The following is a 20,464-nucleotide window of genomic DNA, read 5'->3' as shown; positions in this document are numbered from 1 at the left end:
TGTGTCTCTACTTAGCCATGGTGCATAGTTTGCCCTGACTCGAATTTTCATAGGGGGTGTGACTGAGTTAAGGATATTGGTAAAGGTGTTATTGAAGTACTCAACGGCCTGGTCCAGATATAGGGTTCTCAATGTATCCCAGTTACATCTTTTTAAGATGGAATTAAAGTCTGCTGGGTTGAATTTGCAAAGATTCCTAATTTGTCTGAAGACAATGAGATTAGCTAGGTTGGTCCATTTGTGTAAAAGAAAGGTAGGTACGTGGTCACTAAGACCATCTGGGAGGCATCCCACTTGGCAGTTGTGTTTAAGGCCATTAACAAGTATCCAATCTAGAATAGATTGTCTCTTGTTTTTTTTTTTGTCTATTCTACTTGGTTCTTGTATGAGTTGAGTAAATTCCAGCAGATTAATATGGACTGAGGTTTTATCAGAATTGTAGGCAAGCCAGTCAGTATTAAGGTCACCCAGGAGGATGGTTTCTTGAGGTAAGTTTTTTGATACCCAGTGCAAGATTTCTTCTATGAGAGTGGAGTTGTTTCCTGGAGGAATATAGCAGCAGATGATATTGATTTTTTTAGAATGTATTAGGTTTAGGACTGCACCTATGGATTCTGCATTCTGAAATTTAGGGAAGGAGGGTTGTAGTGGTTGGAATTAAGATTGTTTTTTGATAGTATAGCAACACCACCTCCTTTTCTGTTTAGCCTATCAATTCTTAAGATATTATACCCTGGTGGAGTTATTTCTTCACTGTGGATAGTTGGTTTTAACCAGGTTTCAGTTATGGTAATAATGCCTGGGGTGTAGAGGGATATACTTGCATGAAGGTCAGTTAATTTATTAGCTATACTCCTAATGTTGATATTAAGGAATAGCAGGTCTGATGGTTGCTTATGTGTAAGTATGGTGTTATTAGGTCCTGGGTTAGGGTGTATGTCACCATAGCTTAATAATTTCTTTGTAATCATTAATATATGCTTTCATTTGTGTGTTATGTCCATATTATAGTTATATAATGTCATTTATGTGCCTATGTTAGGTGCAAGCTTTAGTTGTTTGTGTTGTGTTGTCTTGACATTGAATAATGAGGGACTTATAGAGAGGTTACAGTGTTTGTGAGTGTGTGGATGTGTGTTATGTGGAATTTAAGATTGAGAGGTAGTGGGTTTATCTTTGGGGAGGTGATGTAAGCTAGAGTGGTAAGGATGAGAAGGACAGAACTATGTATTAATATCATTGTTATGTAAGGTAGGTGATCTAATGTAATGTAACTTTGTTGTGGAAATAATGACACTTATAGTATGAAATCCACTTCCCAATTCCTCGTGGCAAACCCAGAGTACCTTGAACTGTATTAAAACAGCTCATAAACTTCAAACATCTTAATACCTTTGATGATTTCTGCCACTTTTCTCACCATCAATAAAGCCTTTTAATAAGGCACAATATATAGAACAAAAACCCGAAAAGATTGCTCGTCAAAAAGCCTTCCTAAAAAATGGCTACCGTCAATAACATATAAACCAATAATTATCTGGGAAAATGTCCAACCTAATTATTTCACTCACAATGTACCATAAAGTAAAATAAAGATCTTAAAACAACCTAGAACCAGTAATCATTACAGTAACAAAAACCACAACATTTTGTTACCTGATAAATTATTAATGCAAAGTCCACAGTCCAAAATATTCAGTTAGTAAGGGCTTTCTATTCCGCTGCTGTTTAAATAAATATTTTGTTAAGTAATGTAGCCAAATAAAAACTAACTGGCAGCAAAAAGATAATGTTAGCCATGAATCTGAAGACACATTCAGTTTTTGATGTGAAACCAACTGGAAAGCATCCATTAAGATGTGTACATACCATTTCAAAAAAATCATGTTGGCTTCAACCGCTTTATTCACCAAAGAGAACTACTCACATATTCAACAAGACACAATAGATGAACAAAGCCCCAAGTCCAAAAAATAAAGTTCATAGGTAAATAAATCATGAATGAGTCACAATACACCTGTAGATGAAAAAAATGGTTGTAGATAGAAGCGTTCTGGCATGGAGGTCCTGATTAAAACATGGCACCAGGAATAACAATTCTGCACATATCTTCACTGAATAATCCTAGATGTTGTCAATCCTTTAAATACTGTTCCAGTCATGGTAATTCCAAATATATAATGCCAAAATGCACAACGACTCAAATAATCCACTTTTTAAAAACAGGGTTGGTGGTGGACTGCTGATCTGTTACCATGTTGATGTCACACTTGGTGGTATTCTGCCTTCCATAGGTCACATTGAGGGTAGCAGCATCATTCCCACATCGCAGAGATGACAGTGGTGTCATCACAACTTGATCAATGGCATTCTCATCTTAAGGGGCCTGGACTTTACAATCCTTATTTTGATCCTGGTCACTGCGATGGGGAATAATGGAATATGTCACATTCTCCAAGGGTCAGCAAAAGTGGAGTTAGTTGCATTCTGGAAGGGTTGTATGAGTGCTGCTTGCTATTAGGGTATGGAAATTTTTTTTTACCCTACAAAAATCCAAAAGCCTGTTTGTTTGAATGCCATCTTAATACTTTAAACTGGACACTTGGTTCAACCACTATCACACACATGATCTTGCTCCACTAGCAGGCATCTACAATATGCATCAGTCAATTGCCTATATAATGAAGTCTGCAGTCAATGAGTTTGTTGGTACCTCTACAGACACTGCCAACCAAAGAATTTCAGAATGGGAGATTTAGTAACTTTACAAGCTGACAGAGTAATCCAGGGTTTTCCATAATTTGTTTGATTATTGGATCTACCCATGTTAACTCACTATGTAGAAAGTGAGTGTATTTTCTAATGAAGTAGACTTTCTAAGCTTTGATTTATTCAGAGTTTACAAAAGTGAACACATCACAGCCTCATCTCAGAATCAGCACTCTATCTGTAAATGCATTGCAGTCAGTAACAAGATTCTTAACTTCTCTTGAAATTATGTGTGCAGACTGCAATGAATTTAGAATACAGTATTTGCTATTAATGGCAAATAATTTTCCTGGATGGTCAAAGAATAGTTTGCTTTCTAAAATACATATTTCTCATTTACTTGCTTGTTTTTAGGGAGTGATGCTATATATATTTTGGAAATCCCATTTAAACAAGTTTTTTGAGCTAAGATTCAACCAAATACATTAACATATATGTTAGTCTTTAATGCATGCTTCAACATTTTGGTATCAGTTCTATTTATGTGAACCTCACAGCGTCAGGACCCACTATTCAAATCTTAACTCTAGTTATTGTCTGCATGGAGTGCGCATGTTCTTCCTGTACCTGCATGAGTTTTTGTCCTACTGCCCAGTAAATGCGTCTTGAATGGCTACTGTGTGTGTGTGTGTGTGTGTGTGTGTGTGTGTGTGTGTGTGTGTGTGTGTGTGTGTGTGTGTGTGTGTGTGTGTGTGTGTGTGTGCACTCCTTCATAAAACCCTCTAAAAACAAGATCCATTCCAGAAAGACAAACTTACAGAACTCTCAGACGAATAAACTGCCACCATCTTGAAAAATAATAGGGAAAATTCTGAAATACAAAAAATTCTCAAAAAATAAGAAAAGAAAGGAAAAAAAAAACAGAAACCCAGTCCAACTAAATTCATTACTAAATGAGCCTACAAATAATAAAAATGAAATGAAAACAATAGAGAAAGCTAGATATTGACACACATTAAAGATATTTCCACTAATAAAGGCACTAAAATCTCAAATGAAAGTACATCATTTGGTCAGGAATAGTAAAAGTCATCCAAAATGTATATTAACTAAATAAATAAATAGCCTCCCCAAAAAACTGAAAATGTAACTTCAACTCCACAAACTTGAAGTTAATCATTGCTTTCTGGGATAGGAAGTGAAAAAAGTAAAACAACTTAAAATAAGGTAAAAGCAGCAACATATACATTCTAAAACATGTAAGACTACATCTTCAAACTTATATTTACTCCCTATAGTAAGAGCAAATAGATCAAATACATACCCAGTCAGACTAAGCTAAGATGTACCTTTTTAAATACAGTTAACAAAAATGCAAACAGATATTACAATAATAATACTGATAACACAAATGTCCATCGAAACACAAATTGTATGAGACAACAAGCATACCAAGCTTCAGCCAAGTCATCATGTCTCTGTTTTTGGAGGTACTACTGCAAAAAAAAATGAAAACTGTGCTAGCAGAAAAACTGTATGCATCTTTGCATGATATTGTGCTATTCAGGCTACTTCATCTGCTCTCATCCATACCTGACAAATGTTTGTTTGCTGTCACTGGGAAGCAATCGCCTATAGTCTTGATTAACTGTACATGTTCAAAGGGCCTCTCTTCATATTGCTAAGTTACAGTTCTCCAAGCATCAGATGAATGAGACACAAGACACTGAGGAACAGAACACAGATCACGGATTCCATAGCAAGTCACTCCTGGTGCAATTTCTAAGTCTGCACCAGCAGTGATTCATTTGTTTTGTGAGCTTTCTCTTTTCTTTGTGTTTGCATAACCCTTATATGTTTTGGGCATTGCTTTTTGGCAACAAGGAGCCTTGGCTCTACATATTTTGGTTTCAGTACTGAAACCATTTAAAATTCATAAACATCTTTTAAGTTTAACATATAAAGCAGATTTTTGTCTTTCTTTTTCAGTACAGATCATAAGATCTTTAGGATCATGGGAAGTTACTAGGCTAATGGCCCTAGGGACCTTGCAAGCCTAGCCAAGTTTTGCCCTTGTTTCCGCAATCAGCACCTATTGCCCCTGACCAAGATAGATACAGGCAGTGCCTCCAAGTTGAATTTATGGTTACCCATCCAATCGTCCAGATTACGCTTGAAGAGGGCCAATGAGATGCTCTGCTTGACATGAATTGGGAGTCTGTTCAACAAGTGCAGTAACGTCTGGGAGAAAAATCTGTCCCTCCAGCAGGTTCTATTAATGTCACATACTAAGTTAAGGTCTTTAGAGCGAGTAACCTGTAACCCATTGAACTTATAGATATGTAGCATGTCCAATGAAGCAGTGTCATTGATTGCCTTATACGCAAGTCAGAGATTGCCTCTGAGTAGTCTGTATGAAATAGAGTAAAGTGACTATGATTCCAGCTGATCCACATAGGACAGATACTGAATACCTTGAATTTTCCTTGTGTGGAACTTTTTTGGTCTCTCCAGTTGCTGTAGGTGCCTGGAAAGGTACATACCACAAAGGCCTGATGAGGGAAGAGTACAGGGAGGTTATAACTTCTTTTTTTCTGGAGGCAATGTCCTTACTTATGAGATGAGCAATACAGAATGCCCTTCTTACCACTGTGAAGACATGGTGATCAAAGGTAAGGTTGCTGTCAACCTGTGTGCAGAGGTCTCTCACCACTGACTGCATGCTTAGGGTGTTTCTATTGATGTTGTAGTTAGCCGGAACATCATGCTTACCCAAAGGAAGGATAATACATTTGTTTGTGTTGAGTTTAAGGCTGTGACTTTGGCATCAATCATTTCTTTGCATAAGACCCTCTTTGTCAGCTACAGACCTTCAGTTTTTGCTTGTACTTCAGAGAAAGAGATTCTGAACAGTAAAGGTTCCAGGACTGATCGCTGTGGAACACCACTGGTTACAGGTCTGCTGTTGGAGGTGGATTCCCCTATTTTGACTAGATAGCTCCTGTTGGTGAGCCAGTTAACGAACCACATAACAATATAAGGGTTGATACCTAGCTGGGTGAGTTTGTCAATAATTCCTGAGTGGGTAATAGTGTCAAAAGCCTTGGCCAAGTCCATGTAGGCTGTACACATAGTTTTACCCTCATCCAGGGCTCTAGCGACTGTCTCAAAGAAGTCCACCAGGTTTAACAGGCATGATCTCCCTTTGACAAATCCAAACTGAGTAAGGTCAAGTGTTTGGAGATTACCTATATCTTTGTTGATAAGGTCCATGATGATTCACTCCATGGCCTTGCAAATAAGGCTAGCCAGGCTAATAGGCCTATATTTCCCAGGGTCAGTGGAAGCACCACCTTTGTGCAAGGTGATAACGGTGGCTATTTTCAATTCAGCTGGGATAAAGCCTGTGCTTAGACTATGATTGAAAAGAGTACCCAGTGGTGTTGCTAATTCTTGTTGGAGCCCATGGAGGACACAGCCTGTGATGTTATCAGGTCCCACAGATGCATAGTTTTTGGCTTAGATAGAGCATTTACAACCTGCTCTAGAGATACAAAATGGGGGATAGGTGGAAGGAATGTCATGAGGTATGTGTGGTGGGGATGGGAGTGATGTTTTCACAGAACCTGTCAGCTAACAGGTTAGCCATGTCTACAGGCTGGGTCTATATCAGTTCATCGAAACATCTGAAGTTCGAACACCATATGTTCAAACTTCAAACCACGAACTGCAAAAAAATCAGTCTTAAAACAGCGATTGTTTTTTCCAGGGAAAAAAATTGCTGTTCCAAGAAACACACACACGCAACACAAACACACCAAAACAACATCAATCCACACACATACACTCAAAATCCTACATCTAACCCTACACTAAACTGTACATACACTACTACCCATCTACTTACCTTAACCCAAACCCTAACCCTAAGGTCCATCACTATCATACACTCACCTGACCCGTACCCTAACCCTAACTCACCTATCCCACCCTAACCCTAAAGTCTTTCACTATCACACACCCACCTCACCTGCGCCCTAACTCACCTAACCCATGCCCTAACCCTAACATCCACACAATCGCACACTTACCTGAACCCAACTTGTAACTTCCCACCACAGTCCTGATACTCGCAAAGCCACAGAAACGGCCCACCAAATTCTTTCCCTGGGAAAGAATTTGGTGGGCCGTGGCTTCACGATTACCAGTGTTCAAACTTTACAGTTCAAACATCTGGTATTCGATATTCAGCCATTTTGACGGACTGATATAAACCCTACAGGCTCAGTGTATATGGTATCATTAACTACCAGTTTGGCGTAAATCTGGGTCTTACCTTTTAGGTTACAGATGTAACTAAAGAAGCCTTATGGCTGTCCTTAGTTGAGGACGCTAACTTGGATTCGTAGTTTGCTTTGGAGGACTTCACAAGAAGTCTTATTTGCATGTCTAAGATCATTTCTCACATTTAAACAAAAAAGAGTCACTGCATAGCAAAAGATGGGTCTATATTACAATGTCAAAGATGAGCTCACCGAACACATCTTTATCGACTCGTAAATATCGACCTTTTCAAATGCTGAATGGCAACTTCAGCAAATTTTTTTCCTAGGGAAAAAAAAAATCACTTGGCCATACACAAAGAAACCAAACTTTCAAACCCTACATAGTGGGGAAGCCCCCACACCCCCCTAACTAAATATACCAACTCCAAGATCACATTACAGTGGGGAAAAGGGTAAATCCACGATGACAGCCAAGCGATTTTTTTCCCCTGGGAAAAAATTAATTGAAGTCGCCATTCGGCATTTCAAAAGGTTGATATTTACGTGTCGATAAAGACGTGTTCGGTGAACTTGTCTTTTGACATCGTAATATAGACCCTGGAAACGATATGCAATGTAAGTAAATAAAACTATAACAAAAATACTTGATTAACTTTTTCTCTTTTTCTGGATATAATGTGAAAGAGAATAAGGCATATCAAGTAATCAAATTTGATCTGACAGTGCAAAGAATTAAAGTTATGAGCTACTTTCTGTATACCATGGTCTGACTATCAGTCACCATTTGCCTGCTGTGTGACTGAACAAGTCACTCAATCAGACAAGTGCTACAGGGTTGAATTTGAAAAACATCCACATGGATCAGTGCTCTATCCTGGTTAACAGTTAAAAACAAATATCCACATATCATTAAACATGTTATATCGATACAGTAATTGCATTTTTATGATTATTGTTATTGTTTAAAAAATAAAATAAACATTTATCTTTCATTATTCACAATGCCTGATACACTTTACAATCAGCGGTTTTAAACTTATTGAAGAAATGGTTAATCATTGACATAAAAATACATTCCCACAATACATAAAAGGACTATTTCTTTTTATTTAAACAAGTAATGACAAAGGAAGCAGATACACAAAAATGCAACACACAGCAACACTATATCAACAAATGCAAGTGCAAAGGCAAAAAAAAAAAAAAAATATATATATATATATATATATATACACATACACTTAAAATAATCTAAACAGCATAATATCAACAGCCAAAATAACAAAGCACAAAAATATCTTCAGCAAAAAATATCTAAACACAAAATATCAACAAAATCTAGCCTCATCCAAAATCAGTGTGTGTGGGGGGTACATATCATATGCTCAGTACGTAAACAGGTAGAACTCCTTTGAAAATATTAAAAACATTCCACTCTGTTGACAGCTACAAGAGTTAAAATGGAGTGCTTGACAAGCGCACTCATTTAAAATATAGATCTATATGGTTGCATAAGTCAACAGTTTTATTTATTTTTATTTAAAATATGCTCACCAGAGTAGAGGACTGGTCTAAGTTCAGTCTCAGCCTAGGAATACAGAGAAAATCATAATTACATTTAGAGAAAGACAGCAAGATTTATAATGAACATACACATCTGTAAAATATTATTATCAGCTAATAAAAATGTAAAAAAAAATGTGAGGACTATCTATAATTATGATATACATTCTTTATAAAAATGAAGATATTTCATGTAGAAAGTGAGGTGTCTAAGTTCAGTGGAGTAGCTAGGGTGGGGCGAAGGTGGAAGCTTCCCCAGACACAAAGTGTTTAGTGGAATGATCAATAGATCCCGATCGTTCTTCAGTATAATAGCAGAATTTAAATGCCGCTATTGAAGTTGCAGTCTGAACCAAAGAGCTTTAGTGCTCTGTATGTGGCATAAATTGTAGCACACTGCTTGTTACAAATATACCAAACACTGTGCTACAGTTTAAAGGAAAACAACTCTTTTTTTAATAAATAATCCAATTCCAGGACTTAATTTGAAGACCTTAAGCACTCTGTGTGTGTGGACTGTAGCAGTTCTTGCTATAAATATAGTAGACAGCTACTACACTTTAAAAGATGGGAAGGGTTTTGTTCCTTCCATTCAGTCCTCTGTGGACCCTTATTTTTTTTTCAAGTCCAAGGAGGGGGTGTAAGATTGATGGAAAGTGCCAGGTACCAAGATTGCTTGTTACACCTCTGTATGTGCATCACCTAAGTGGGATGGTAGGACAGGTGAGTGAAGAGAAGGATCTTAGACACACACTGTGTGTTGTTGAAAGGATAAGTTATATAAAGCAAAAGAATACATGAGTGAGAAGTGAAGACTGATGCAACAGAAGTTACTGAAAGGGAGTAATGTAGCTCAGGTTAGGTAATACAGCTGGATGAGAGACAATTAAATCTGGCTGAAGTGGGCCTACAGGTGAGCCCTAAAGTCTGGGTAAAATGAGACTTTTTATTTGTTTGAGAATACTCTCCTAGAGTTTTGGACCTATTATAGGAAAGCCGTAATCTGGACAATACAGTATAGTTTTGTGGAGGTTTAGTGTCGTAAGTGATGCTTTCATTTATTCTGTAGGAGGCACTATTTGTAGAGGTGTACATTTTTAATGTAAAGTGTGATGGGGCAACAATATGAAGGTCTGACCACAAAATGAAAATGTCTTGCTATACCCTGTTGCTCATAGAAATTATTTGAAAGAAGAAAGGGATCCATGTGGCTTTATTCTAAGTACAGTAACTGATAATGCACTTCTGTTAACTAGAGAACAAATCATCAATCCTGCTGCAAATATAAAAAATTCTAAACAGTGAATGATACTTATAATAAATGTATATTAAACTTATTTTGAAGATATAGCCTCAGCGTGCTTCATTATAGTTGTGAGATTACTGTGTACTCCTGTTCACTTTATTACTGCTCAGGTTGTACATTTTGATTCACGTTTTCTATCTGAGAAACAGAACAATTCTCACAAAAGTGGAAAGTATTCTGTTTCCTGTGTGCTAATATAATCAGTATATTCAGTAACTGTTTAATTAACACTGTGAACATTTCATTCCAGACTCAGGTAAGACAAATAAGTAATAACAGAATCAAATTGTCATCTTAGTGGGCTGTGCCCAAAAGTGGAGAAAAAAGGTGGCATTTATAGTAATGGGGAAATTTTGATGAGAATCCAAATAAACTATCCTCTAGCTCTTTACTGGTTAGCTTTTATGCTGAGGAAAGCTGAGGACTATGTAGCATATTATGCTATGATAAAAAGGTACAGCTATATATTTATTTATGTGTTCATTTCTATGTATTTGTTTACAAAGAAATTTCAACTGGCTATAAAATACATTTTCAGCAAATGCCTTTGGGAAAATGTTCTACATAGTACATTTATAACAATAAAAGCACCGAATCACATTCTAGTAAGAGTAAACAAAACAAGTGAAACATGTGTAGATCCATCCATCCACTTCAACCTCTTTTTCCCATTTTGCACATAGGGTCGGGGTGTCACTGTAACAGTGACAATCATCTCAAGACAAGGTTTACACCACCGGGTGGCTAGCCCTGTGGAGTTAGTTCATCTGTACCATTCACCCTCATGCAAACTCTCACCTACACCCAATTTAGAGTGTCCAATCCACCTGCTGCATGTCTTTGGAATGTTTTAGGAAACCGGATCAGCTAGAGGAAACCCACATATTATTATGAATATATGCATTTCAGTCTGTGCAAGAATATTAAGGATAAAACAAGAGAGCAGAATCAGAGGCATGTACAGCAAAATGTATCTGTTCTCAGGCATATACATTTCATTTTGGGCGGAACACGACTGAATATCACATAAAGGATTATGACTAGATCGCCGATTGTAACTCACTTTTTATGTGTTTGCGACATGGATGCCAAGAAATTTACCTCGAGAGTGAAGCCCTTGTATAAATATATGAGTGTGTTGCTAAGATCTGCAATCCAATCATAATTCTTTGTGGTACATGGAGATTTATCTTCTCCATGTATTATAAATTATTCAAAAATTATATTAAAAAAAAAAAAAGAAGATGCATTGTGTTGACTTTGAAAGCCAAAGCAGTTGAGGTGTGGTTGACATCCCTACATATCCCCTGTGTAAGGGAAGCTATTTAACTCAAAATGCCCTCTGTAGTTTTGCAGACAGCAGGTAGAAATGGGAGTTGAAACAAAGGTATTTTGACCCACTTCTGCTGTTTATTGGTCAAACTTAACAGTGCATAAAGGGTGCTTAACAATGCTTGGGTAGTAACACTTAAGCAGGATATTATTTTACCATTTTTTGAGTGTAATTGTGGTGCTCCATGCATTAGAAGAATATAATATCAGATGTGGGTACAACTATGGTATGATTATGGAAACAACAGTGGAGGTTATATAACATGTAAAGTTAGAATCCTATTCAGTATGATGCACAAACTGGCAATGCAGTTCAAAGAGAAAAAGGCTACTAAATGGTGAAGTGATGCCAGTGGGGGACTTACTGGTGCAGTTGTCAGAGATGGTTCTTTTGGACCTTCTTAACTGCTTGCTTTTAACGTGAATTTTGCTGTATTATGATCAGAGGGATTTGCCATTTCTCTAGGAAATATACTAGATAATTCCAGAAAATTGACCATCTGTTTGTTAGAAAAGTAATATTCCTGGGGTGTGGCCAAGATGGCTAACTGGGAGCAGTAAATGGTGAAAGATCAGTGACTGAAAACTTTTCTCTGACAGAAAATGTAATCAAAAAAATTAAAATTTGAAGATACTTTCTAGCTAATGTTATTCATTAATACAGCAAATTTTATAGCATCAAGTTCTTCAAAAGCAATAGTTTTTCTGTCAGAATTTCAACTGTTTGGTTAAGAGAGAAGAGACTTCAACATGAGTCACTCAAGAAATGGTATTCAGGATTCTTGTGTTTAAATCACACCTCAAAGTGTGTACGTGTGTGTGTGTGTGTGTGTGTGTGTGTGTGTGTGTGTGTGTGTGTGTGTGTGTGTGTGTGTGTGTGTGTGTGTGTGTAACAGCTACTTGGGCAGGGACACAAAGCACTGGGTGGAGATAGAGAGGGTGCTGGAGGTCTTAGCTTAGCCACTCAGCTGAGATTTCAACTCTATAGCTGTGCCAGGGGGTAATCTTATTGGGGATCTGGAGAAAGAGGGAAAAACAGCCCCGGACTGACTGTGGTCTCTGTGTGCTTTTAAGGGAAATTGCACTTGATGCAGAGAGATGCATATAGTAATACTGTCTGTGTTCCTGTCATCCTCCCAGTGTATGTCCCCACTGGTGCCAATGGTGAGGACTGAGGCTCCTTGATTACTGTTGCCAGTGGTGGGCCGTCACACAGCCCACCTATTAAAATAGGTGAACATGTACTCAGATTTGACAATGATTGTTCCAGTAAAGGAATGATTAAAAGAAAATCCTGATGACCACTAACTGAGGCACTTAAAAAGAACAATATTAAAGCCACTTTGGCATTTTCTGCAAAGATCACATTTTTCCTTTCTGAAGAAACCAACATATTTATCATGCTGTAGGAAGCATCCACTTTTGTTAACAGGAATAAAGTCCTTAATACTGAAGAAATGGAGTGGAATGGTATATCTCTGAAAAAACAGAGTGAGATGAATTCTTGAAAAACTGCTTCTAAAACTAAAAAGCCTAAAAACAAATGACTCTTATTCACTAATTGCTGGGCTATTATTTTGTGAAACATTAGATTTGCCTTTTAAGTAAAAGGTTTGTACTGTACTTTAAACTTCAGAACATATGTAAGTATGTATTTATATATTAAGTTAAAGCATTTTTTTCATGATGAAGAATATAATGGGTTTGTTTTACTGTTTTGCTATATTTACAGTGGCAGACAATATGTTTCAATTAACTAAACCTATAACTATGTGTCTAAATGTTAAATACTTTCTGTAAAAAATGTCATTATATTATAAGCAATAGAATTGGTAACTTTAAAGATATATAAGTTAAGAATTTTATTGTATTTATTTAACACCACTTAATATGTCCATTGCTGAGTTAACTGAATGTCAGCTCTAAGTAATATGCTAATTAAAAGTGTTAAAGTGCTGGTGATTTTGTTTTCTGTGTTCCTGTGTAACACATTCCTTTCACGGGTCATTTATGGAACAACAGGCACTGAGAAAGCTTGAGAACAAAAGAATGCTCCATCTCTTCAGAAATGTTAACATTTTCCTGCCTTGAGCTGTGCTGATGAAAAGCTAGGTTAAAGTTCATCACTGATGTCTGAGAAAGAAGAAAAAGAACTTTCTATTTTTTTTCTTTTCTCAAGTATATATGTGAGAAATTTGGTGAAAATAACACCACTTTTCTTTTCTTAGAAATGAAGAATTGGTAAGACAAAAGCTATAGTAATGTTATAATATATATTTATTTATTTTTATTTATTATCATTTGTTTACCTGGAAAGTCTGGCTTGGAATGAGCTAATTTTCAGAGGAGGCCCAGGAAGAAACTCTCCAGACACATATTTGTAGCATGGGATGAAATTGGAGCACTCAGAGGAAACACATAGAAATGCAGAGAGGACATGCAAACTCCACACAGAAGGCACTCCAGCCAAGAATCAAACTGAGAACCTCTTGCTGTGAGGCCACATAAACCACTGCACCACTGTGTCATCCAAATACATATCTATCTATCTATCTATATATATATATATATATATATATATATATGAGTCTATATTATATCATCAAACTGTTAGTTCAATGAATGGCATTTTATCTGAAATGCTGTTCATTGACCCCCCCCACACACACTCCCCACTAATTATATATACCAACTCAGAGATCACACTACAGTGGGGAAAGGGCAAATTTCCCAGTCCCTGCTATGATGATGTTGGGTGTTGCCATCTGTGACATGGAGAATAGGACAGTGCAGGTGTAACATATGCCAGCATAGTTACCTATCATACTGACTTGTATAGATGCTTGTGTTAAAATGTATCAACAGTGTTATTATAACTGATCAAATGTTTATGTTTAAAGGAATTCTGGAAGGGAAGAATAGAAATTTTTGAAATTGTTCTATAGCTTTCAGATACTGCAACAGATTTTAGCAATGCTCTAAGTGTATATTGTACCAGAGCCAGGTGATCAAATGTGATGTTGTTCCATAACCAGCACTGAGAGGATGGAACTCTCACTGCAGTTTGTTTTGTTTTGTTTTCTTTGGAACCAGATATAAATATCTATGACAGTTATTACAGTCAGTTGGTTGAGTTCAGTTGAGTTTAGTTCAGTTGAGTTTAGTTTTGAAGCTCATCACCTTGCATTGTGGAAGTAAACATCTCAGCATCTAATCTTGCCTTACTGTATTAATTAAGGTAGCTAGGGAACAGTTATTCTTTAGACTGTCAGGAAATACAGTGAGACTGGTTAAGTAGAGTTTTTCTGCATCTGTTTGAATCTGTCCAACTGTGTTCTTTTTATTTCTCCTGTGATTGAAACTCTGGTGTTTATTGTACTTAGATATTTAGTATGCTCATGTTTTCTCTTTTTATTATTTATTATTAAATATTAGAAGAAGAAGAAGAAGAAGATTATTAAATATTTTTATACCTTTCATTGTGGCTGGTCTTTTAAAGAATGCTTTTAACATTTTAAGAGTACTTGCGCTTATTTTAGTGACGCCATGCCCACTCCAAAAAGCCTTGCTTCATTGGTTACACTCTAGCATTTATATTAGTATTAATTTTACTCATTATAATTGGATACCCTTGTAAGAACCTAAAAGTGGTTGACTGGTGGCAGCAAGGTTATCTTATAGTCTGAGCAAAAGGGGTACAGCTAGTAAATCTGTACCAGCCTTTCCCAGGAGCATACGTGTATGAAAATCAAAAACCTAGGTGTGGGTGTGTCAGTTACATGGAACTGGGACACAGTGCTCCAAAGTGAGCTTTGTTTGGGATTTGGAGAGATAGAGAGTCCAGTCCCTGGTCTGGAGCATGTTCCCTGTGTGCTCTTGGGGGGCATTGTGCTTGATGCAGAGAGCTGCATCTGAAAATACTGTGTAAATTCATTCCTGCTCTTAGTGACAATCTCTCACTGGTGTTAGTGGTGAGGATTGAGGCTCATTGATTACTGGCCTGGGGTGGAGAGGCCGTCACACCTAATATAATTCAATCTCAGTAAGAACAGTTCGACAAACGGCATGTTCAAGAAATTGCCATTTGAAATGCCATTCAGTGAGCTGTTCTTTTGATGATATAATAGAGACCCGATATATAATAATGTTGTAACATATAATTTGCTAACATTTTACATGTTAACAGCTTATGCTGCAGTGTTATTATCTTTAACTATACATATTAACTGCGTATATTAATTGAAGAAAGTAAATTTAGATGTTTGTTACTGATTAGAATAGCTTAAAAGAACTAAGAAGAATAAGAAACTTACAGAGGGAATTAGCAGCTGCTATGTGATGTGAGTTGTCATTTTCACATGCTGGAGCCAGATTCTGATATCAGCATGTAAAGCTTAGATCAGAATAGTAGTTCACAATGGCTAAACACACATATGCAAATTAAATATGCATGATTGCTTGTAATACTAGAATTAATAATAGTAAACATATTATAAATATGCATATACACAAGGAATATACTATCTACTTTGTAAGATTAATAAAATAGCAGTATGAGTAAATAAAGAAATATGTAGACATACTATAATATTTAATAGAGAACTGATATAGCTCTTTGATGGGTGATTTTAGAAATACAAAATACAGAATAAGGTAAAATACTAGTAGGAAAATAAGATAAAAAAATATATTTAAATAACAAACTGCTTTTAAGAAAGATGTCTATTGCATATACCTGCATATGGAAGAAATGTGAACATACAAGATCTCATATACTTTACATAGAAAATCATATGAAATATTTCAAAAGAATATGAAAACTGAAATTTGAAGCTTGGTCATGTGAGATGTGATGCTTTTTACATGTTGAATGTTATTAGATTCACTAAGACTACCAGAAACAACTCATTCCATAAGTCAAAGTTGAATGAGTATTGTATTGCTGAATCAGTACATTCATTTTGATAGAAAGTAAAACAGATTTTTCAATATGTTTGAATTTGGGAAAGGAGAATGGGATTTAAATTGAACACTTTGCAACTTTTGAATACAATATAGACTGCAATTATTTTTTTGACTCCATAGAAACAGTAAGATATGCTCTTCAGCCTCAGTAATGTGCATATTTTATGCAGTAGTTTAATAAGCTAACATTTTTTTTAATATTTTGATATTTGATGTGATAAAAGTAACACAGAAATTTCAAATATAGGCGCTTGTATTTTAAAATCTAATTCAGAGCTTTTGTTAGAGCTATAAGATATGTGGGGTCTATATCAGAAGAGCAAAACTTAACAATCGAAAAAGCACAAACATCGAACTTGATATTGTGGGGGGATGTGCCCCCCACACCCCCCGCTAAATATATATTCCAACTCCGACGTCACACTACAGTGAAAAAAGGGCAAATATTCCTATCCTCACTGTACTGCGACCCCAGAAACAGTGTTTTGATGTCCGGCATTTTTGATTGGAAGAGTGTTCGTTCTTGTGAACTTTCACTCTTCTGATATAGACCCGATATGTGTGTGCCTTTTGACATGATAAATATATATGTACATTGATCTCTGCTTTGTATTATATTTTAGTGTGATAAGATTACCTGTGATTTGTAAATTTACAGATGTCTTTATCTCTTCAGGTCCCATTCCGTTATACTTATTTATTTAGAGATCTAGTTACAATAATGTTGAATGAGTGAATAATTTAGGAATATTAAATGGGTACTTTATACTACTATTACATAAATAGGTATATACTATACTATTTGTTATATTATTTAATATATATGATTAATAGAAGAGGATTATTAAACTTGTATGTAGTAATGGAGAATAGTTTCAAATGGCAGAATATATGTAACTAAATTAATAGTCTATTATTATTTTGACATATATATATATATATATATATATATATATATATATATATATGAATTATTTGTAAGTCACAATACCTTTTGGCTAGTTTTTTGGATGAATTTTAGGTGTTTCTAGATAGAGCAATAGTTTAGTAGTCTGACTATTCAGTAGGCAGATTAGGAACTTTGGTATCCATGCTACGCTGTGCTTTATAAGTATTATATGCAGTTATAGTTACAGACTTGTCTTTCCTTTTGTTATTTTTAATTGTAGCAGTTTAGTTTGTAGAAAGAAGGAATTAAAAAAAATCTAGAATGTCAAGATAGTGTTGGAGGAATACACTACAGTCTTATATATAATTAAATTAATATGGTGGATAAATGTGTCATATTATCTTTTAAAATAAATATTTTTAAATTCACAGTATGCATAGTTTTAATCTATTATCTGTTAATGTAAATGGACTAAATAATGCCAACAAAAGGAAATCATTAATGAGATATCTAAAATTAAATAGAGGGGACATTATATTCTTTTAAGATACTCACTGATATATATACAATATTTAAATAACTTAGGTTATGAAATGCTATCATCTGCTTCTTTTAACAAAAAGAGGAGAGGAACTGCTATACTTTGCAAAAAAAAATCACTGTAATACCTAAGACCATGGAATCCTTTAATGGTCCTAAAAGGAATGCATATATTTGTAATTATTAAATATAATGGCAAACTCTATACATTAGCTATTTTTTGCTGGCAAGCTATACATTAGCTAATTTTTACTGGATCCTTGGAATAGATGCAACAGTGGCTAAAGATCACTTAAACTTACTACAAAGTCATCGGATAGTCTAATGTTAGGGGATTTTAACTGCATATCTTGTATAGAAGATACAAGGGAACAGAAGAAAGCTAAAGTGCCAGCATCAGCTAAAGCACTAAATAGATGGATTAGTAATAATAATGTGGTTGATTTACTAGTAAAAGCAGATCATAAGTTGTTGTTCTTCACTCATTATTCTTATGCACATGGGACACAAGCTATAACTGGAAGGATTTATGCCTGTATAGATTTACTTAATAAAGTGAATTATTTTAAAACTATTCCTTGTCCTCTACCTGATCAGAATGCACTAAGTATTAATATAGTAATGGATATAAGGAAATGTCAGATTATTTCTAGAATCCCAAATATATGATGAAATTAAAATAGTTTAAGAATTACCTTAAGGAACAAATCAATGTTTTTTTTATCTTTGAATGATAATGGTCAGGTTAGTAAAGTCATACTGTGGGACTCTTTAAAAATGCATCTTAAAGATAGAATGGGAAGATCAGCTAGTAATAAAATGAAAGAATATGATAACGAGTTGGTAGAAATACAAGATGAAATACACAAAGCGAGGTTTGAACAACAAACAAAGAAATTAGATAATACTGAAATAATTCAAAGTAATGACACAATATCAAACAGTTTTAATGCATAAAGTGGAGATAGCTTTAGAAAAAATAAAACTGCATAGTCATGTGATGACTTCAAAAAATCTACTAAGAGTATCCAATACAAGTAAGATGTTAAGCAAAAGGTACAAATCAATGATATCCAAAATCCTCACACTAATAAGCTTACTTCAGATATAAAGGAAATGCTTAATATTTTTTAAAAATTCCATGAGGATCTTAATACAAATAAAACTAGTAATCCTGATGATTACAAAATTAACAATTATTTAAAGAAAAATGTTACTTGCAAACTAAATGACCAGCAAATATCTCAGTTTAATAAGCCTATTACTCTGATATAAGTTAAAGAAGCTTTAAAAAGGGGTAAAAATGGTAATGCTCTAGGGTTAGAAGGTTTAACTATGAAATTATATAGTCTGTTTCTGTTAAATATTTTAGAATTACTGAGTGACATTTTTAAGGATAATTCCAGGTGGCAAAATAATTCCTCCTTCATGGAAATTTTCTGTAACCTCATCTATACTTAAACAAGGAAAGTATAATAAGTTAGTCTCCTCATATAGACCTATTTCATTATTAAATATAGACCATAACATATTTACTTCCATTTTGCCACAATATTAAGAGATATAGCATATAAGTTTATTAATAAAGATCAAACAGTATTTATAGTCAATAGATTAATGTATGATAATATAAAAAGTGTAGTAACTTAGATTTAGCAAATGGAATGAACAAGAAATTGGACCTAATTAGATTAGATATTGAGAAAGATTTTTATTCTGTAGATTGTAACTACTTTTTTTTAAAACTTTAGAAGTGTTTGTGCTCCCAGAATAGTTTACCGGAATATTAAAAAACCTGTATAGAGACTCCAAAGCATATGTTAAAATTAAACGTTACATTTCTCAAAGATTCATTTATTATTTGCATTAGTTATTGAACCCTTAGCTAATAGTATAAGAAGCTATGGAAAAATTGATGGATTCTCTATTAATGCAGATTGTCAATCTAAAATACAGCTTTTTACAGATGATATTTTACTAACTGTAGGAGATTCAAATTATTCAATTGCAGAAATAGATGAGGAAATTGAAAAGTTTCAAGAAGTATCACTGCTGAAATTTAATAGCAATAAAACTAGTTAGTTATAATTAGTGTTAAATCAATTACTAAATAATAAGTTTAAGGATAAATATAAATATAATTCGGAAGGAAAAGAATTAAAATATTTAGGAATAAAAATATATCCAGACGTGAGTAAGATTATTAATAATAATTTTGAAAAAATAATTGAAGAAGTGTTACTTATTAAAAAATTGAATGATTTTTTTTTTTACTTTTGAGGATAGATTAATGCTCATTAAAATGATTATATTACCCAAGATTATACACATATTGAACTCTATAGCTTTAATACCTGACAAAAACTTTTAAAGAAAAAGGAAAAGATATTAACTTCATTTTTATGATATCCTAAAAAGCCAAGAATTGGTTATAGATATCATATAAGGTTATGGGAGTTTGGTGGTATTAGCTTCCCAGATGTAGAATCTTATTCTATTGCTGCATGTTTTAACTCTATTATACTCTGGATAGACTCAACCTACACTAATCAATGGAAAACCATCCAGGAGCAGATTATACTAAATTCTTATAAGTGTATTAAAGATGATAAATTAGAAATAGGTAATAATCCTTTCATCTGGTTAACAAAATTTGCCTTAGAAGGAAATTCATTTCAATCTTTAGACACTGCATATACAAAATTAGTTATTAAAGCAGTTAAGAAATATGTTTTTGAAACTCTATTAATAACAAAATGGAAATTGTTGTGTTTTCCTATTTCACATACCTCTACATTCAAGAAAACTCAGAAAACTTTTAAAATGAATTTACTAAAATTAAATGGATTAGTATTATGGTCTGATTGCTTTGAA

This window comes from Protopterus annectens, chromosome 7.part0 (genome assembly GCF_019279795.1).
Source record: "Protopterus annectens isolate FY-2018-M chromosome 7.part0, PAN1.0, whole genome shotgun sequence".
Taxonomy (NCBI): Eukaryota; Metazoa; Chordata; order Ceratodontiformes; family Protopteridae; genus Protopterus; species Protopterus annectens.
The sequence above is the reverse complement of the archived record's forward strand: the minus strand, read 5'-3'. Positions refer to the sequence as shown.